This window comes from Amphiura filiformis, chromosome 3 (assembly GCF_039555335.1).
Source record: "Amphiura filiformis chromosome 3, Afil_fr2py, whole genome shotgun sequence".
In the NCBI taxonomy this organism is placed as follows: Eukaryota; Metazoa; Echinodermata; class Ophiuroidea; order Amphilepidida; family Amphiuridae; genus Amphiura; species Amphiura filiformis.
The window spans coordinates 20622829-20646066 of NC_092630.1; the positions used below are offsets into that span (position 1 = coordinate 20622829).

Below are 23238 nucleotides of genomic sequence, written 5' to 3' on the forward strand. Positions count from 1 at the left end.
ACATTTGTGACCTCAAGTTACCTGATTGAACACCTACAAATGTTTTCTGCAAACAAACAGGTAAAATACTCTGGCTTAACTTTTGTTTGTTTGTTTTTTTACAAGTTGCAGCACTTGACTAAATTTTTTATTGTAGCTAAACCTGTAAAAAAAGGCCCATGTAGTAGGGCTATGCGCTATGATGACTTCGCATAATTATATGCCAATGAGTTTGACAATTTTTTGGGGGGAGGGGCTTGATGTGTATTGTTTTAAGCAACAGTGGGCTAGTTTGGTTCCAAAAGGATGATTTGACTTAGGGTCTAATGTGTTTTGACAGTGTCTCTAGTCTATATGTGGATCCTGTAGGTTTCTCTACTGCAAAATTCCTTCCCACAAGGTAATAGGTGTATTGCATAACAATAGATACAGCTTGAAAGGTTGATCCACCTCCTTATGTAGTACGCTTTTTGTATGTGGGAAGGATAATCGGTCACACTGACTTCCGGTAGAAAAACAGGATACATGTATTATAGCAGGAAACATGGATCATCCACTGCTTCCACATTTTGAATTTAAATGATGTGATGTGTGTGTCCTCGATTAAGGTCAATTTATAAGAGCACACACTCACCCCAACGCTAATGTCACATGGTCAGTACACACTTATGTCAGTGCTCAGTAAAGGCCATCGCATTAAACGTCATGCTCTGCTTCTGCTACAGTTCCTTGAGTAAACTGGGTAAGACAGATGCAATCCCGTTGGGATTTTATTCGTATCTATGAACTGGTCCAATCGTAAAAATGTTCATCAGTTGCAGTTGATAAGATGATTACTGGGCTTTCCCCGTTAAAATCCATCCACCCCCTTATGGAAGTCATAACCTTAATCTCTCACACAGGGAGTGTGAATTTCAAATGGAGCCACCAATTCAGGTAACCTCATTTTGGAATTCACACCCTGTGTGTGGAAGATCAAGTTTTCCATCTAGGGGGTGTATGGATGTCAACTGGAATAGTCCATTGTATGCTGACAACCTCTTAGTGGTATACCTACTTACATCATATTATTATCAAGGATTCTCGAGTACTAATATACTATAGGATAAGCCATTCGTTTGCGCAAATGAAGTCAGTCATTCAGCAAATGCGCGATCATGCATGTGATGGCATAGCTGTGTAGGAGTGTATTACCTGTGGAAGAGATGATGCATGTTTACGTCATCGTTTCAAAAAAAAAAGTAAATTGCGAAAACCGACGAACATTTGGTGTGTTTTTTCCATTACTATCATATTTTGAAAAACCAAGTAGCTGAGAAGTTACCTCAATATGCTAGGAAAATATTATAACCGATGACCCCATGATGAGACTGGCTAAATAAGCTGTATTTTTGCTGGAAATGGTCCGAATAATTGGCAGTCGATGTGCGCCATCTTGGACAAATTTAGGGTACCAAACTACCAAAACTGTCAATCAATTACTTTGGTACCGAGTTTGGTGCCAAACTCCCTACCAACCGTCACTCAAACTGCCGATGTGTCAATCAAACTGCCGTAAAGTGACTTCACTTTTTATACAGGGATTGAATACGAGTGTCACGGCCCTGTTATTATTACCACATTCATTCCAATAAGCGCCCATGCCCCAATAAGTGCCCACCAAGGGTATTATCAATTTGCAAAAAGGGTACGTAAACTTGCAATACATTTTCTGCATCAGAAAAGCTACTAGAACATCTCAGAACCCTTTTATAATGTATGTAAATTTGTCTCAAATAAATGCCCCTTACGAACAAATTAAGTAAACCAGGTAAAAATTAAGCGCCCACACAAAATGATTTAGTTAAGCGCCCTGGGCGCTTATTGGAATTAATACGGTTCAACAAGACAGAAAGTAGCAATATTGAAAATACTATACTAGGGGTTGCCCCTTAGTTATTTGGATGATATGCCTGTAATTCTATCTACCATTTAATTGAGACTCAGAATATCTTACATATCTTGTGTCATCTGTTACATGAATCCACTAGTAATATATATGCAGTGTCAGAATTGTTACAGTGAATTCATTAAAAGGGCATTTCGCGATCCACAGCATCATCCCCCCACTTTTTTCAAAAAAAAGTTGAGATTTTTATACCACTGGAAACCTATGACTACATAATATTTATGTACAAAAAAATTCTTGCAGATTAATTCATTTAGCAAAAATATCGTGAAATTTGAATATGGGTATTAGACTAAATGGTTATTAGACTAAATGGTTTTAGACTTATTGGTTATTAGACCAAATGGATATCGGTCCAAATGGTTACCGGACCTAATGGCTATAGGACCAAAAGGTTATTGGACATAGTGGATATAGACCTAATGGGTTTAGACGAAATAGATGTTGACGAAATGGATATTAGACTAAATGGTATTAGACCAAATGGCAAATCCTCGAATTATGTTCTGGTACACCAGAACAAAATTACAACACATTGTCTATGCAGCAGTGGAATACACATAATCATGCATAACTCGCAAAATTGGAATTATCTGAAATTTTGGGAATAAGTTTTTTTTTGTGGATATCTACATGAAGTAGCAATGAGCCTGTCAAAACAAACAATATAGATATATTGTTAAAGTTGTCAGTCAGACATCCTAAATGTGTTTTATTTCTAGTATGTGCAAATAATTAAGTGAGATGAAATTTTGAATATTGTATACCTTCTCTTTTTTCACATTGAGTGTAAAAGCATAAAGTTCATTGTACATCAGAATCTGAGTAAGAATATGTCAATGTGATCAAAGCAAAAGGTTATTACCAGAAGGAGTTAGTCATGAGAAGCTTACTCAGCTCCCTTCTCTGCTATCATTTGTGGTGATAACATCTTCATCTTAAAGCACCTAATAGAGGTCATTTATAGCCTCTCTCATTTGCATCGATGTAAGAGTGAAAATTTAGATGCGCTTTGAATCTTTCAAAACAAACCTGGGCAATTTGTCACATACACAAATTGCTGCAGAGGTGTTAGCAAGGGAAGGCTTTCAATGTGGTAGATGCATTTTTTTCAACAAGAGTCTGAGGCATTTTAAAGCAGAGGCTTTAAAGGTGTTTCTTTCCACATTTTTCATATTGCAGTATTTTCACCTTACATGATGTTGGGGTATGGGAGGGTTCTTTTGATCTCAAATTTACATAGATGCTTGGTTGTCAATCTGTCATTTTAGTAACACTTACGATACACTTCTAAGTTGTTGGCATTTTGAGGCATTGAATATGTAGTTGAGGCATGTGGTAAATTTTTCGTTATAAATTTTAATTTTTATATAAATTTTAAAATTAATTTCTCAAATATCTGTAAGTGCATATATGTTGCTGATTTAGCATAGCAGCATATATGACAATTTTCTTACAAAATGAGTTGAATTTCATAATCTTTAATGAAACTCCTTATTCTCACCAATTTCCCAAATGTAATTAGTTAATGCGATACTGATTAGAGTGATACTATATGGTTTGATATACAAACCTACTATGCTAAATCATCACTGTGCTCTAGACATTGTTTCTTTCGCGAAATTGAGCTTTTTTGAAATTTATGTACTTTGTTATGTTTTTTATAAATACAAGGAAAGAAAATCCAGATTTGTAAACTGTATGATCCACTGTTAAGAACTGTGCACCCGATGAATGAGAAATTTCGCGGGAGAGTAGGCGGTTTATCGCATTACTGAAGAAGTCAACCGACCTGGTTGACGAAACTGTCTAAAACCATGAGTAGAATATTGGATTTGGCTACATAATTAACGAACTTTGTAGTGTTTTTTTGTTATTATATACCAAAATAAAATTGCCAAAAAATCCCTTTTTTGTGATTTTCTTCTTCATAATTGTTGTTTTGACACCAAATCTGTATTTATATTAAGATTCGTTGATGTCTTGCCTTTATAAAAAATGTATACTTTTATATGTCTTGCGTGAATAATTACAAAGTTATGGCACTTTTACTACATGTATGTCTGAGAGTACACAGCCACCTAAACTGTGATTTGACATACTGGCGTATCAAAATACGTCACCATAGGCCACTGTGTAAATGCAGTTGGAACAAATGGAAACTGAAAAAAAAGAGCTGACAAATAAAATAAAAGTTATGAAAAGTACAGAGAAGTAAAAAGATTCATTGAAGAAACTGTGTTGTCTGTTTATTGCGCGTGTTGGGATCTTTTTGCGCCTTGTGTAGGCCAGTTTGTCACTTTTAAAACTGGACCTTCGTCTATTCAATTGCTTGTAACTTTATTTCTTGAGGTCACATTGGATTCAATGTGATGTCATAATGTGCAGGAATAGATAGTGCATGTAATAAAAAAAAAAAATTTACCCCAATATGGTTCAGTTTTGAAATTGCGATTATTATTCCAAGTGTAAGGATACTCTTTTTGCGCAGTATATTAGAAAGGTTCATGCATGACATTAAGACAGTGATCAATGAGCATGCAAATGACTTGGCTTATTTATATGCACATATTTAATTGAGCTTGTTGATAATACAGGTAATTCAAAGGTCAAGGAAAGTGTAAAAAAAGATTCTCATCTCAGAAGCTTACTGTATAATGTTGTGAGATGGCAAGATTTAAAGTGGTAGTGTTGATGCAGCCATATGCCTAGATCACTTCTAATTTTGAGAGATACAGGAAGATAGATAGAGCCATAGCAAGGTTGTAAATTGTGGGGCGACCATCAAAATGTGGGGCGGCCAAAATACAAATATGTGCCAAAATTAAAATAGCACTATAAAGAAAAACATCACAAATTTTGCCCCACAAAAAAGTGGGTGACCATGACCTCCTGGCTACCCCGCTTGCCGCCATGAAGATTCAAAGTGAATTTCAGGGGGGGGGGGCAAAATCTTGTGCAAAATTGCTGCTAAAAGGGGACATATAGGGGCAAGGACTACAACTACTGTACTGGCAATTTTATTTCAGCACAGACAACAGTTGTGGAGTTACAGTCAAAAATGAGGGAAACCAGTATATGATCAATAAATCAATAACTACTTGCTTTGAGTTGCTGAATTTTCAGTACAGTGGTTGTAGTCCTTGCCCCTATAATATACATATCTTACCTGTCACCAATGTGCAATAATTTTTGTGAAAAATGCAAAAATATGCACAAAATTGGCCAGGGGTGTAGTACCCCCTTAAACTGAGAATGCAATATTTGATATCCTTAGAATCTGATTGATTACAGATTTATTTTCACACTGCTGCGAAAGTTAAAATTTCATTAATGCGTTCAATTTTTTCACATTTTGTCAATTTTGAACTACTTTTTGGTTTTTTTAAATTTTGATTTTGAGTTTTCATGTAGATCTAATATTCAGTCATATTTTCATACTACACCAGGCACAAAAAGAAACTGAAATCAGATATATTCATCCTTGCTGTTCAATAACTTGATAATTTTGGATTATTCTGAAATATACATTTTGTTAATTGTACTTTTCTTTCTCATTTGACACCCTGTTCGTGAACATTGAGCAAGAATTGACCAAGATATGCGCCTCAAACTCTCAAACCCCAAAATGAAAAGTTGCAATTTTAACGATTCAATTGTGCCTGTTACACTGTGTGCTTTATTGATTGGCCCGTGGTGCTTGTGTGCAATACAACGATGCATTCCCATTGAAAATCATTGAAAATGCAACTTTTGATTTTGGGGTTTGAGGCTTTGGAGGCGCATATCTTGGTCAATTCTTGTTCGTTTTTCACGACCAGGGTGTCAAATTAGAAAGCAAAGTCCAATTAACAAAATGTATATTTCAGAATAATCCAAAATTATCAAGTTATTGAACAGCAAGGATGAATATAACTGACGAGTTTCTTTTTGTGCCTGGTGTATAGCAAGAAAAGTGCATGCTAGCCATTGGCTTCAACATAAACAGAGGTATTTCCTCAAAATATCAAGAGCTATCTCAAGAACCACTGAACCAATACAAGGTTTGCTTGTACTCATTTTAATGCATTTTTCATGCTGATTTCAAATATGGTCGTGCAACTGTACAATATTTGAATTTTTAAAGAAAATTTGGAACTTTTTTGCAGTTGACACCCGCGTTAGAGGGTTAATGCTCAGCGACAATTTCCACAGTATTACAGTAAATTTTGGAAAAAAATCTTAAAATCTTTCAGAATTTGATTTATTCCATACCACCACCTTACAGGTTTGGTTTCTGTGCAGAATTGATGCCAGGCTTTTATTTCCATTTCTAGTCAGTAGCAGGCATGTCAACTCTTTCTTCATCACTCTGCAATGCTTAGTGCTTGATTTTAAATTTATCTTGTGTTCGCAAACAAATAACATGTTCATTCACTCAAACTGGGCCTCACATATGCCTCTACAGTATATGGCATGTGAGTTTGTGTTTACATGTGGTAGGTCTTGAGACTGATGCACCATTTTGGCATCTATTTGTAGCATCAAAATGTGTTGTGAGATATATTTATATTGGAATATCATAACATTGCCTGAATTGAATAATATTTATATTTCAAGAGAGAGTATTGACAATCCAGTTTAGTAATAAGTTAGTTTATAGTAGGGGTAGGTTAAACAGCCTTTTAAAAAGGGTGATGTTTCATATTTCTTAGGGAACAGGCTTATTTGATGCAGTATGATCTCCTGAGCATTTTGACACCATTTTCATCCAAATCGGCCAAAAAATGAGTTGGTGCCGGCCAAAACAAGTATTTGGACAGGGGGGTCTGTGGGGGGTCTGAAAATCAATATTTTTGACAATAATCACTATTATATGCCTAATTCTGTTAAAGTTGGTGCTGATTTGTATGTAATTGATGTCTAGAATTCCATTTATGAAAGTTGCATAAAAATTGGAGTTGTCGTTTTCTTAAAATGGCTGTTTTACGTCCAAATATGGATGTGAGGGCGCTTTGCATAAAACACGCGCATGTTCGTTTCACAAGAAATTTTAATGATGCCAGTTTGAAGATAATTACATTTGGCATATCCTCAAGAAATTTGGGCAGTATATTGCTTTTCGTTTGACCGTGGTACTATTTTTCGTATTCTCAGGAAGCCTTCCATTGAAACGTGTACGTTTTAAAGTGCATTGACCCCTGTACAGTTAAATGGGAGCATTCTATGAAATATTCAAATGGCTCCCAAAATCAAACCAGACAATGAAAACCGCTCAAATTTCTTGAGCAGGTACTAACTATGATTGTCTTCATACATACATCATTGAAATTTCCGTTTGAAAGATCGTTTGCGTGTTTTATGCAAAGCGCCCTCACATCCATATTTGGACATAAAACAGCCATTTTAAGAAAACGACAACTCCAATTTTTATGCAACTTTCATAAATGGAATTGTGGACATCAATTACATACAAATCAGCACCAACTCTAACAGAATTAGGCATAAAATAATGATTATTGTCAAAAATATTGATTTTCAGACCCCCCACAGACCCCCCTGTCCAAATACTTGTTTTGGCCGGCACCAACTCATTTTTTGGCCGATTTGGATGAAAATGGTGTCAAAATGCTCAGGAGATCATACTGCATCAAATAAGCCTGTTCCCTAAGAAATTTGAAGCATCAAGATTTTTTAACCGACCACTATTTATAGAGGAAAGACGGGAGGATAGATGGTGAATTTAATATGCACTGGAGACAGGAGAAATAGCTATATTTTATATACAATGGAGCATCATGCTAGTATTATACTGGTTTAAATGCTATCAGCAGTAGACAGCATTAAATGCTATCAGCAGTAGACAGCTTTAAATGCTATCAGCAGAAGACCGCTTCAAAGGATACCAGAAGTAGACAGCATTAAATGCTATCAGCAGTAGACAGCATTAAATGCTATCAGCAGTAAACAGCATTAAATGCTATCAGCAGTAGACAATTTTATCAACAATGCTATCAACAGTAGGACCGCTTCAAATGCTATCAGCAGAAGACCGCTTCAAAGGATATCAGAAGTAGACAGCATTAAATGCTATCAGCAGCAGTCAAGTTAGCTCAATTGATAAGGCGTTCGACTATGGTGCGAGAGGTTGCAGGTTCAAACCCTGGCGGTGCCTAGTACGTTCTCGTGAAAATTTGAGTTTGCTTGAAATTCCCCTGGACAAGGAACTCACTGTTAATTTGTCTTGTTGTTACCCGTACGAAACTCGGGGAGCTGAACCAGTAAGTTGCGAAGGTTATTTGTGGATTGTTTAGGGTGTGCGGTCTTGAAGCAGCAAAGTCCCTGAATTGTTGTTAAATTATTTATGGAATGATGTGGGGCTTTAGCTGATGTGGTCAGCGACAACCTGTAAAGTGTGTTGAGGCTTGTGGATCAACGTCAAGGTGTTGTGCCTGTGCGTAGCGCACTATAAATCACTGCGCTTTTTTTTTCATCAAACAGCTTTAAATGTTATCAGCAGTTAGTTCATTTTTGATGAATAAAAAATATATTATTAATTATGATGAACTCAAAATTATACAGATGTTTATCACAAGAATTCAATAAATGGTCATAAAAAAGGTTTATATAATTAGTGAAAGTAACAGTAAAGTACTATACATAGACGTATGTTATTGGATGAAAATTATCTTGGCATAATTCAAAAAATGAGGGCTCACTTATTGAACAATTTTGATTTGGGGATCTACCAGATTATTGATCGCGAAACCCAAAGTAAAAATCGACTATGGACTTTGAATTTTGAGCAGGACTTCCCCTAGGAACTTTATCCCTAACACACACTGTCCATCATACTTGCCATCTATTTGTTATCAATCTAATATAACTGCAAGAGTGTGTGAGCACTAAAGCATACATACTTCCCAGTTCCATACACCAAGCGGAGTTTAACTTTGGCGTCAACACAAAGCACTGTAAATTCCACAGATAGTCGTGAACGTTGTTGGTGGTGGTAATGGCAGACGATTAAAATCATCATGAGATCGGGGCGACCAATCAGAAGCCAGATCCATTTAAAGATGAGTTACATCATGGCTAATTTTAGTAGGCCAGAAAACCAGCAGGGCTTTCCATAGACACCTGTAAGCATTTTAACTGCAATCCAAAGTCAGTAGTCCATTTGAGCTCACTTGGGGAGTTAACAAACAGAGGGAGTTTGGTCACTGAAAAGATCAAATGTGGAAAATCTATCAATTGTGCACAAAATAATACAAAATGGTGTTTTATTTACAGTCTATAATACTGAATTTATTAATTTGTTTTAAACAATTCATTGATGGTAGCACTGGAAGCATCCATTACTGCTTGTAGACAGGAAGTCTGGAAAGGTGACTTCCACGCTGTGGGTGGTCTTCCTGTACTTATGAATGGGACAGCAGTAAGCGTGGCCAATTTTTATACCAAATTTTCTGATTTTTTTTCCAAGTTTGTGTGAGCATAACAAGACTCTCCATTGATGGATTTTTATTGCAGTTGGTAAAAATTTTGATGTTAAGTTTTTCATAACATATTAAAGGGGCATTTCGTGATCCACAGCCTCATCCCCCCACTTTTCTCCAAAAAAGTTGAGATTTTTATATCACTGGAAACCTCTGGCTACATAATGATTATGTACAAAATATTTCTTGCAGATTAATTAGTTTAGCAAAGATATCGTGAAATTTGAATTTCGTTCTGGTGCACCAGAACGAAATTACAACGTATTGTCTATGGAGCAGTGTAATACACATAATCATGCATAACTCGCAAACGCAAAATCGGAATCAACTGAAATTTTGGGAATATGCTTTTTTCATGGATATGTACTGAAAAATGTCATAAAAAGAGGATGCTAGGATCACGAAATACTCCTTTAAAAAGGCAGAGACCCCTGCTGTATAATAAACTAGCTAGGTAAATTTTAAGGAACTTTCATGGAAATTATCAAAAAGGTTCCTATTCTTTTGTGTGTGTATAGTCCATTTACCTGTCACTTGGTAGTCTCATAACATGTCTAATGGGGCTGCCCATGGCCACTTGATGAATTGTTTAATTCAAATTAATCAATTCGATATTATAGACTGATATATAAATGTTACAATAGCTACAATGCTGGCCAAAATGTGCCGAGACATTTATGGAACAGGTACACTTTATCAAGGCCTTATTTCTGTAATTTGTAACATGATGAAATGGAGGTTTCTTTGGTGTCAAGCCTATACATTTTCCTAACACACCAATCCTCCCTCTTCCCTACCAATCAATGTTGTGTGCCACTAGGCGGGCATGACCAAAAAAGTAGAATTCAACATAGACCGAGGGGATTGGGAGCTTATTTACATAACCCTATCAAAACCGTCCCAACACTTATAGCTAGCAAAATGTAGGTGTGTATGATGGGCAAATGGACTACAGAGAAGTCTAATAACCAACCAGCAAACACAAAATGTTTCACAGAAAATGTTTAAATGTTGGGTTATATAAAGGGTATAGAAACATTTTAATAACATTCAAAAAATGTTTTTGAAAACTTACTAAACAGAATGTAAAAAGTGTTGACAAAATATTTTGCAAAAATGTTTGCCCAAAATATTTTACAATAACGTTTTAAAAACATTTTCCTGACCTCTATATAACCCAATATTGAAACCTTTTGAATAAACGTTTTAAGAATCAAAATGCTCTTACATAAACTATCTCTCTTCTATGTAAGATATTGTGAATAGGATTAAAAGTTCTGAAGCTATTGGCCAATTTGTAACAGCTGAGTTACCTTTTGTGAAGTCTTCGTACAAAGCATATAATAATCAAGCATGTGTTCCATTCCTACATAATGTAGAGTTTGTGGAAATTTGGAGGCAAACTAGTATTTGTGAGTGGCATGATTTCCTGAGAGATGTTCTTACTCCCTGTAGTAATGAGCAGAATGTACTGGTAACATTTGGGCCTTAGGCAGTTGGAATTGTGTGATACATGATGAAATGACTTTGATGAAATAGATGGGTTGCATTAGGGCAGCTTTGAGATGGGAGATATACATCAAGCTATTAAAGTTTGCTTTTAATTGCCATTCTATCTTGCTAATGCAAAGCACTAAAACGAATTACCTCTTTTGCTCCTCTATCTGAAAAAATTATTATAAAAATGTACATATAATTAAACTACTGTAAAAACTTGATAGTAAGCATATAGCCTATGTGCTTACTATCAAGTGCTTTTGAAAACATGAAATTGTACCAAAGTCCGGCGCTTTACCAACTGAGCTAATGGGGTTGAGACACACATTTGCAGGTTTACTTGTTCTTATAACTATATGTTTCGATGATTTTCTCAATTTGTGGATGAGGCTCTTCATGTTTGCATGTTTTAAAAGCACTCAATAGTAAGCACATATGCTAACTATCGAGTTTTTATGGCATTTCATTCAAAGGACTAATGTCATCTTATTGTATACTCCTAAAGTGTATATTCAACATAACAGCATGTGTATCAATCAACCGATTGAGGTATATGCATGCCTATTTTGAGGTATATGCTTGCTCATTCAGTATGCATCAATGCATGATTATAATTAAGTAGACTTATGTTGCAGACAGGATTTACTTTAACACACAAATCATTCAATGCAAATTGAAAAATCCAACACATACAAATTCTTGACAACGCATGCATTCATATCTGGTATTGATAGTCAACAAAATTATTGAGACTGTGAGATTATTGCGGTAGCTAGTGGGGCACAAGTCAGTAGTAATAAATTGTATTTACTAGCAAACAATTGTTGGCCCGCACTCCCTCCCCCTCCACACCCCACCCATACTATTTAGATTAGTGAGTGTCCTGGTGGTCAACAATTCAGTGAAATTGACACACAAATTGTTAAAATTAAAAAATACCCTTTGGGCAATGTTTTATACCCCTTAAAATGAAAAATTAGCAGTAGCAGTAAAAGCTATTAGCAGTAAATAACAGTAAATGATATCAGCAGTAGATAGCAGTAAATGCTATCAGCAGTAGATAGCAGTAAATGCTGTCAGTAGTAGATAGCAGTAAATGCTATCAGCAGTAGATAGCAGTAAAAGCTATTATATCAGTGGATAGCAGTAAATGATATCAGCAGTAGATGCTGTCAGTAGTAGATGCTGTAGCATTAAATGCAATCAGCAGTAGATAGCAGTAAAAGCTATTAGCAGTGGATAGCAGTAAATGATATCAGCAGTAGATAGCAGTAAATGCTATCAGCAGTAGATAGCAGTAACTGATATCAGAAGTAGATAGCAGTAAATGCTATCAGCAGTAAATGATATCAGCAGTAGAAAGTAAATGCTATCAGCAGTAGATAGCAGTAAATGCTATCAGCAGTAGATAGCAGTAAATGCTATCAGCAGTAAATGATATCAGCAGTAGAAAGTAAATGCTATCAGCAGTAGATAGCAGTAAATGCTATCAGCAGTAGATAGCAGTAAATGCTATCAGCAGTAGATAGCAGTAAATGCTATCAGCAGTAGATAGCAGTAAAAGCTATTAGCAGTGGATAGCAGTAAATGATATCAGCAGTAGATAGCAGTAAATGCTATCAGCAGTAGATAGCAGTAAATGCTATCAGCAGTAGATAGCAGTAAATGCTATCAGCAGTAGATAGCAGTAAATGCTATCAGCAGTAGATAGCAGTAAATGCTATCAGCAGTAGATAGCAGTAAATGCTATCAGCAGTAGATAGCAGTAAATGCTATCAGCAGTAGATAGCAGTAAATGCTATCAGCAGTAGATAGCAGTAAATGCTATCAGCAGTAGATAGCAGTAAATGCTATCAGCAGTAGATAGCAGTAAATGCTATCAGCAGTAGATAGCAGTAAATGCTATCAGCAGTAGATAGCAGTAAATGCTGTCAGTAGTAGATAGCAGTAAATGCTATCAGCAGTAGATAGCAGTAAAAGCTATTATATCAGTGGATAGCAGTAAATGATATCAGCAGTAGATGCTGTCAGTAGTAGATGCTGTAGCATTAAATGCAATCAGCAGTAGATAGCAGTAAAAGCTATTAGCAGTGGATAGCAGTAAATGATATCAGCAGTAGATAGCAGTAAATGCTATCAGCAGTAGATAGCAGTAACTGATATCAGAAGTAGATAGCAGTAAATGCTATCAGCAGTAAATGATATCAGCAGTAGAAAGTAAATGCTATCAGCAGTAGATAGCAGTAAATGCTATCAGCAGTAGATAGCAGTAAATGCTATCAGCAGTAAATGATATCAGCAGTAGAAAGTAAATGCTATCAGCAGTAGATAGCAGTAAATGCTATCAGCAGTAGATAGCAGTAAATGCTATCAGCAGTAGATAGCAGTAAATGCTATCAGCAGTAGATAGCAGTAAAAGCTATTAGCAGTGGATAGCAGTAAATGATATCAGCAGTAGATAGCAGTAAATGCTATCAGCAGTAGATAGCAGTAAATGCTATCAGCAGTAGATAGCAGTAAATGCTATCAGCAGTAGATAGCAGTAAATGCTATCAGCAGTAGATAGCAGTAAATGCTATCAGCAGTAGATAGCAGTAAATGCTATCAGCAGTAGATAGCAGTAAATGCTATCAGCAGTAGATAGCAGTAAATGCTATCAGCAGTAGATAGCAGTAAATGCTATCAGCAGTAGATAGCAGTAAATGCTATCAGCAGTAGATAGAAATTTATCAGCAGTAGATAAGATAACAGTAAATGCTATCAGCAGTAGATAGCAGTAAATGCTTTCAGCAGTTGGTAGCAGTAAATGATATCAGCAGTAGATAGCAGTAAATGCTATCAGCAGTAGATAGCAGTAAATGCTATCAGCAGTAGATAGCAGTAAATGCTATGAGCAGTAGATAGCAGTAAATGCTATCAGCAGTAGATAATTGATATCAGCAGTAGATAGCAGTAACTGATATCAGCAGTAGATAGCAGTAACTGATGTCAGAAGTAGATAGCAGTAAATGATATCAGCAGTAGAAAGTAAATGCTATCAACAGTAGATAGCAGTAAATGCTATCAGCAGTAGATAGAAATTTATCAGCAGTAGATAACAGTAAATGCTATCAGCAGTAGATAGCAGTAAATGCTTTCAGCAGTTGATAGCAGTAAATGCTATCAACACTGTTGGAAAAGACTGAAAACTACTAACTAATGTTTTACGGGAAAAGCGAAAGGAAAACAAATTTACCCATGGCGAGATATGGACGATCCCAATTGTGTTTTGTCGTTCCGGGTAAGGTCATTGCTAGCTCCCTGCTGTGTGTGTTGTTGTGTTGGCATGGCCTGGGATCCAATAGGTGACGCCAATTTTGTAAACATCTAGTGTGCGATTGAGTTTGATGGTCATTTATGTATGTCATTCCATCAAGTAAACATCGGGAAAATCTTTATGTCCTTGTCCTTTTTGGCTTTCTCAGTCTGAGGGTAAAATGCTAATTTTACATTAAAAAAACAAATAAAACCTATTTTGCTGTGGTTTTTATAGTTCTAGGGATGTGTATAAGTTTACTTTCTAAATTCTCTCACCAGCTATAAAGTGTTTGATTATTTAGAAAATTAACTTTTAAATTTTTTATTGTAGGGAAATTTATAAACACCTATTACTTGTAACAGAAACACTTCATTAAAAATAAATGGCGAGAGAATTGTCTAAATTTGATTACCTTTCATATATGACACATTGTTGAAATTGGATCTATAGTTAGTTTTTGGAAAAAAAAATTATCTGTTTTCATAAATTAAGCTGATTTGATGAACTTGGCAGCATGCCAAAACACTCTGTGTTCAAAGTCTGTAGGGTTTTTCAATCACAAAAAATTATCTACATATCCTGTATTTTCAAGCAAATCTGTGCATGACACCGTTGCCGTTAAAACCACTTCAAGAAAATGTACAAATTCCCCAAAACGGCATGTCGCAGAAACACATTCCCCAAAATTCAAATTTTAATGCCGTGAAAATAATACCATGCTTTGTAGAACATCAGCCTGCAGCATGGTTTGGAAAGTGTTAAAACAGCCATGATAGCCACACTCATCAAAATCTTGTCACTTTGCCTGGGTTGTGTCACATATCATTGTCTATCCATCCACCTTATATGCAGCACAGGATCCACAAACAACTTTGTAGACACCTTTGCTTTTTGCAACGCATTGAAGGTCTGACATTTTGTTGAAAAACTAGTTCTCATTATTCTAATTGAAAAGGGTATCAAAATGGGAACCACATCTTCTCAGCATTTTGTTTCTGGTTGCATGTTGCTACATGTACGAGAACTTTTAATTCAAGTTGTATAACACCCACGTACAAGAATAAGTACCAAAAGCAAAGATTTTTCATTAGTGTAAAATGGACCCAAAGCAAGTACAGCACAGTTATTTTCCTACCCTAACCAAGTATTTTACTATTATAAGTCCCGATGAACATACCCAAAACTGCCGGTAGGGATCAGTCAAGAGGCCTATGAAGAAAAACCTATGAAAATAAAGTTTAACGATGTGCAACAAGTTAAACTCAATTTGCCCTTGCTGAGAAAGTGGCGATTCCAATTGTTTACGGGTCAGAGGTCATGTTGTCATGCCAGCCTTGTGGTGATTGACCCGGGAACCAATGAGAGTCGTCGCATGTCACGGGTTTGGGACATGATCCTGGTGATCAAATCATTGTTGGTTTGAAATCATACAAGACAACATCTAAAAATTTTTACTGCTCTCCGATCATCAACCGCCAGTGTGTTTGACTTATCAATTATCTCAGAGAATTCATCATTGCCGGTAAGCTTATTGCTACTAATCTGTGCTTCAAGATACATCGTACCCGTACAACAACAACAACACTGAGTTTCGTGGAATTTTGTAGAATTTTGGAGTACAATTATTTCACCCAGAATTTTACCTTTATTTCAACTGATTTTTTTTTAGTAACATCTATGCAATTCAGGTCCATTTTTGCTGTTTTTTGCGTATCGTGCCCAGCAGTAAAAACAAGACACATTTTTTTGTTTTTGTACACAGGTGATATACACCCCCTGATTCTTTAATAATTTGTTGCTTCAAAACTCATTGTTAGGTCCCACTATATGGAGAGATAATATCTGTATAATGATAACACCTTTCCTCAGGAGGTATTTTAATAATGTATATGATTATGGAAATTAATGCTATGAAGTCCATATCTCTTTGATGTAATGGTCAAATGGGAGTAAGTGGAATTGGTTAAATACAAATGAAATTCTGAATTGAGCCAATTAATTGCCAAAAATGAAAAATGCATTAAGGGAAGGGGTATGAACGTTTGGACAGTATTTATTGTGGGACATTAGAGCACATCAGATATATCGAATTGCATTCTGAATACGAAGAATGTCCTTCTGATATCAAATAATTTTGATTTTTTGAAATTCGCAATGTAATGCACATTTTATGGCAAATCATTAAAAATTGATATTTTTGATATTTAACAGTACTCAAAGTAAACTTTATAAATCTGATGATTTATATTTGAAGTGTATGTAGGTGGGATGAAAAGCCCGACGATCAATTGAAAATTTTGACCTTTTCAGATTGAAGATATGGATTTTTTTCCCAAAACACCAAAAAATAGGTCTTTTGGGAAAAAATCCATATCTTCAATATAAAAAGTCAAAATTTTCAATTGATCATCGGCTTTTCCTCCCAGCTACATACACTTTAAGAATATATCATTAGATTTATACAATTTATTAGATTCAAAAATTTGAAAAATATCAAATTTTAATAATTTGTCATAAAATTTGTATTATATTGTGAATTTCAAAAAATGAAAATTATTTGATATCAGAAAGACATTCTTCGTATTCAGAATGCAATTCAATATGTCTGAGGTGCTCTCATGTCCCACAAAAAAAACTGTCGAAACGCCATAAACGCTCATTCTAGATTCCTTAAAACGAGTACAAACAATTCCTGTATTAGTTCAGTGGTTCTTGAGATACCTCTTGATATTTTGAGAAAATATTTCAAAATGTTGATGTTTCACGTTGAAGCCTATATGGCCAGCATATAAAGCAGGGCTATCATGCAAATATCAACCTTATTTTGAAATTGACGTAGTTTAGGGCTCGAGCAAACTGACATATGAAAATTTCCATATGTCAGATTGCTCGAGCCCCAAACACGTCATTTAAATCATAATTTCTCGGGCTTGCATCGTTTATTTCTGATCCTTGCATATATTAATTTGTGTCTTGCATTGTCTTACGCCCTGCTAGGGTGCAGCATATAGGCCGCCTCCTTCAGTATTTTTTATTTTGAAATTTACAGCGCAGTTGTGAAGTCAATGTTGCAATTATGTAACTTTTAGAATCATCCCCCAATGTGGGTCTTTAGAACTGATCGAGAGACTGAAAAAGGGACCCTTGGCTGATGCCGCACATATCTGTACCACCTTTACATGTTAAGGCAGCGGTGTACTCTCAGACATGCATGTAGTAAAAGTGCCATAACTTTGTAATTTTTTTTATATTGGTCGTATTTTTTGAGATATTGACCATGCAAAGCATCAAAATGAACTTTTTAAAATCCACAATCGCTTATCTGCACAAAATGATGCCCAAAATCTGAAATGGACCAAAATATAAAGAAATGAGAAAATCGTTTCTTGATTTGATCTTGCTTTTTACAATGAGCATAATTGCTTACCTATAGATGCTGTATTTATTGAGTTATTGTGTACCTAAATTGTCATTTTACCAAGAAAATTTACATTGAAATAATGGCCGTTGAAGTTTAAAGTGGTCACATTTTGCACTTTGATAGAAGCTCACAGGAGAATGCGGCAATTCTTGTTTTTCTACCTTACATTACGTGAACATCGGGTAAATCCACAGCCTCTTGAGAAGTTTGGGCAAAATCCATTCATAATTTGATATTTAAATCGGGTGAAAGAACTTGAAAAAAAAACCCCACATTTTATCAGCTAAACCGGAGCCATTTGACCACTAGGTTTTTGTGAAATTAGTGCTGCCATAGGATCTGCCACGCATTCAGATAAGTGTCGCGTATGCGTAGCGTATCTATACGTTAACAAATTGTGCGACTACGCAACACAATGCATTGTTGCGCATGTGTACCCTGCTGGTACAACAAAGATTTTCTTTCCTTTTAAATTGCGAACAAAAGTGAAATAGTGAAATAAAATCCATAAAATAGTGCCGTTGGGGTTTAAAAATCTGGATTTTCTTTCCTTGTATTTATAAAAACATAACAAAGTACATGCAACGTCTAGAGTACACAGCCGCGTTAATGTCCCTGGGTGAGGAGGTATAAACAATCTGGTAATGTGGTAATCCATATTTCATAAAGAGAGCTTGCATTGACTTGTTTGATAACTGTTCAAACAATAGCAAATAACTGAACAAATATTGTAGATATTTGCCAGTGTAAAATAGATAGAAAATAGCATCCACCAAAAAAAACCCCAATTACAGCGTAAAGAAAGCAGCAACTTTTTAAAGCCCCCACCTCGGCTCACTTTTTGAAACATGGTCCCATTTGTAAAATATACTGATTTAACTTGATCATATTATCAACTTAAAACTATGTGTCTTTCATGTGCAGATGCGATATTTATTTTCAAGATTGATAGAACGAACAGAAAGGTTATTATTTGCTTGTTCTTGCATGGTAAGCTTATATCTTGTGACAAGTTTTGTCTTATAATATTTATGACAATAAATTATTTAATAAATCTTTATCAGTCGTGTATTCAAAAAAACATTCACAACATCTTCGGGAAGTTTATTCCATTTGTCTATCACTCTCTGTGAGAAGAAAAACTTGCTCAGGTTCAGGCCTGTCAAGTGTTTGAAAATGCTTGTCTATAATGTGGTTAACACACAGAATATTGCTGATGTACATACTCCACTGGTACAGGTCTTCCCCAGAGTCCCTGTTTCACTGTCATTGATCCATATCTGTGTGGGCTGAACCAGGGACAAGAAGAGTGTGGTTAACACCATGTTTACTCTTATCTGTGAGGACTGTCATGTAATGTATCAAGTGTGAAGACTATAATACACACAATTGATCTAAAAGTGCACTCAATGTAGAAAATAGATATAGTGTCTGTGAGGATTTGATGGTTGTTTAATGCTCTGCATGCTAGCTATAACCTAGACTTCTCCGTAGTCCACTTGCCAATTGTGCATACTCTGGCTATTACATTTAAGCTTAAAACTGTGATTTAATTAATGTGTGCACAATTGATAGATTTTCACAACTGATCTTTTCAGTCACCGTACGCCCTCTGTTTGTTAGCTTCCCAAGTGGACTACTGACTTTGGATTGCAGTGAACATTTCTAACACGGGACTCTATGGAGAGTTAGGCCAATTTCTGGCCTAGTTAGGCCAATTTCTGGCCTAACTAAAATTGGTCATGATGTAATGCATCTTTAAATGAATCTGGCTTGTGATTGGTCGCCCAGATCTCGTTATTGTTTAAATCCTCCCGACACGCACTGGTACCATTAACTATACATGGTACACAACTATCTAGGGAATGCGGCGCTTTTGTGCTGGCGGATGAACGTGACGCATCTAGCGCGTATTGTACCACCATGCTTAGTCTTGTGGTTAGATTTTATTCATAAACAAGTATGATTGACAGTGTGTTTTAGAGAACGAAGTCCCGGGGTAAACAGGGGGTAAAGTTCTGCTTAAAAGTGAAAGTCCATAGTCGGTTTTTCGGATAATAAACTGGCAGATTCTAAAATTAGAATTGTTCAGTATTGAAGTGTCATTATAATTATGCCATTATGATATGTTGCATTCAATAATATAAGCCTACGTGAGGGCCTATACTTTACTTTTACTGTCACAAATATAATTATATAAACTTTTTCATAACCATTTTATACTAGTATTTTGATGTAATAAATATCAGTATAATTTCGAGTTCAACTGAATGCGTTCATCATGATTAATAACATTTTTATTTATCAAAAATCGACTATGGCATAATTTAGCTATAACCCAAACTGAACACAAGGTATTTTTGCTATCGGAAGGGAAAGAAGAAATAAAAAGGAGAGAAGATGAAGAAAGAAGTCACTTGGTACCCCGGGATTCGAACCTCGGACCCCTCGCATGCCACGCAGAAGATCATCGACCTGTAGCCACAGAGGTTACGCTGCCCCGGGCAGCGATTCCCTGGGTATATATGACTTAGGCTGATTGCATCATCAAGGCACGTGGGATGCATGCACGAGCAGTGGTTATAATAATGAGATTTAGTTAGATCTGGTTCAGTTAGGGTTAAGCTTCAACATAAAAAGTCCAGTTTTGAGATATTTTCTAAAAATATCAAGATCTAGCTGGAGAACTACTGAACCAATACTTGGCTTGTTTATACTGCTTTAAATGCATTTTTCATGCTGATTCCAATTTGAATTTTAAAAAAATGAAACTTCTTGTCTGCATTCATGTCAAGCCTAAACCTTTCCCTAACTTCCCAACATCCCCTTTCCCCACCAGTCAATGTTGGGTAATGCTATTCGCATATAAGCAAATTTGCATGATTCAACATTGTTCGGGGCCCGGCACCACATTCAATTTGGTCCTATAGAACTATTGGTGCCTGGTTAGGTACCGATGACTCTTAACATCGCTTCCTGGAGATATAATACATTGTATCAAGCATAATAATTAAGAGTTGCATAGTGTTATTGGTTTTCATTTGAATAACAAACAAATGCACTATACAAATTTTCAGGGTACGATAAAAGGTGCATCGGTACCTCTTCGGGCACTGATAGCGCTATAGGGCCAAAAAAGATGTTGTGCCTATTCTGCCTAATGTATTACCCTGTTGTAAGTGGCCCAGCATTAAATTTGAAAGTCCATCATCTGTCTATAGGGCCTGCAAAGGGTCCATTACACCTGACATAATTTTGTACAATTTTGCATTTTTATGTCAATTTTGGTTTGTTTGTACAAAAATAGGAACCAGTGGTTTATTTCCAAAGGGTCAAAATTGGTTTGATTCTGGATCGACCTTTCATGTAATTATTTCGTGTAAGCTAATCCCAACCCTCACCCTAATCCTAACCCTAATCCTAAGTCTAATCCTAATCATAACCCTAATCCTAACCCTAAACTAACCCTAACCTTAACCTTAACCCTAACCCTAATTTTGTGTAAAATTACATGAAGGAATAACCTGATTCGGGTCAAAAGCAGTGCATATATCACAAAATTGGGTCAATTGTGATGAGGTATTTCTAGCCAGGTGGCTAGTAATCCCCTTGCTCCCCCAGTTTGTATGCCACTGATTAGAAAATAATAAGTGTGTGCTATCTGTTTTGAGGTCATTCCATGAAATTGGAGGGGTTTGTTTTGGGCCAAGGTAATTTTCCCAGGGAGAATGAGCTCCGGAGGGAAAAAAAACCAAGGCCCAACACAAGCCCTGACTATTTTATAACCATAGAACAGATGGTGCAAAGTTATAATTGTCATTCATTACAGCCATTTGTCAAATTTGTTTTATAAAAATAACATAATTGTTTTGTTTAAATGTATTTAATGTATTTGTCATTCACTGTTATAATTATAATGCGCATTTGATATTTGATGCACAAGTATGCAGGCTTACTCGCAGTGATTACGCATGCTTGTATATACACGTTAAATAAACTATACGCAAATGTGGGTTATTTAAGTGCAAAATTGGCCTGGACTTCTAACAGTTTCTTGTTCAGGGCTCGTGTTTTTAAAAGTCCCGCCATATCACAATAAGACTATTGAACAGTGTAGTGGTTGCATGGGGTTCACTCAAGCATAATGATATACCAGTCCCTTGCCTTTGTTGATAAAGGTCAACTCATCTATAAGACAGGAACAATTTTAAATTCTTTTCTTTTGTCATTTTCTTTAAATAATTTACAGATTGCAGTTTTAAGACAGAATCTGTTTCACGCTACCAAGGTAAGTAGTTTCATTGAATCAAATTATTGAATAGCACTATATGGACCACAATAGCCTCATCCCAATGGCATAGTTCAATTAAACAATCATAGTGCAAAATTTGACCTATGTTGCAAATTTTCAAAGGTCATTCAATGTAAGTGCAAATGTATTGGGGTTAAAGAACTGTGTCGTAATAGATGAGCATGTTGTGGATCCTAGTATAGCAGGTGCACACAAAATACGCCACAAGTGCCAAATTTGTGGGTGTCAATTAATGCTCCCATTCAAACTAAAATCAAATTAAAGGAGCACTCTCTAATTCTAACACCCTCTTTTTATGGTGTGTTTCGCTAGATATCCACGAAAAAAGCTTATTCCCAAAATTTCAGTTGATTCTGATTTTGCATTTGCCAATAGGCCAATGTGTTGTAATTTCGTCATGTTAAGGGGGTGGTTACCCATGTGGTAAATTTGTGACTATTTTTGCATTTTTCTCAAAAAATAATTACACACTGGTAACAAAAGTTATGTGTATTATTGGGGCAAGGAATCCAATTACTACACTGAAATTTCAGTGACCCAAGACGCGGTACATCCTAGCGGTACCTTATTTCTGATCATAAATAACAAACCGCTTGTCTTGGGTCACTGAAATTCCAGTGAAGTAATTGGATTCCTTGCCCCTATAATATACATAACTTTTGTTACCACTGTGTTATTAGTTTTTGAGAAAACTGCAAAAATAGACACAAATTTATCGAGGGGTGTAGGTGTCGGTCACCTACCTTTGCAAAGTATTTTTGTGGGCCCAGAGAACACATCAGACATCGAATTGCATTTTGAATATGAAAAATGTCCTTCTGATATCAAAGAACTGTGATTTTTTTAAATTCGCACAGGGGGCATGTGTCCCTCCCCCCCCATCGATTATAAAATTTGTATGTGGCGATGTGAAGCATTAAGCTTATCTGTTATATTTTAGTGACTTTTTTTTTGTCAACAAATATTCCCTGCTTGTCGACAATCGAGGAAATTGCTATGTTGACAATCGATAACAGACCTAGTTTCTGCTCAAGGGCATTGTTCTTCTGGAAGTTTTCCATAACTGAAAGTGTCAATGGCAAAATGCAACAGTACACGCTACAGTAATTACGAAGCCCATTGAGTAAACATAAATACAATGACAAAATGTGTACACACAGGTAATTTTCATCGCAATTACGACACCATCATGCTAGAAACAGGCCCAATGATAGAAATTTTCATCATTCGCGAATGATGACATTATTGTAATATGCCAACGACATTGAGCAGACACACGGTACTAATATCATAATACGATTACGA

At 35.9% G+C, this 23238-nt stretch overlaps 1 protein-coding gene across 1 annotated transcript in view; it reads left to right on the forward strand.

Annotated features, from left to right (window-relative positions):
• LOC140148198 (synapsin-like) overlaps nt 1–23238 on the forward strand; it is a 503295-nt gene that overhangs the window by 50044 nt on the left and 430013 nt on the right. The window contains exon 3 of the mRNA XM_072170058.1: nt 21871–21909. The gene's annotated coding sequence lies outside the window, so the exon portion shown is untranslated. The remainder of the gene's footprint in view (nt 1–21870; nt 21910–23238) is intronic.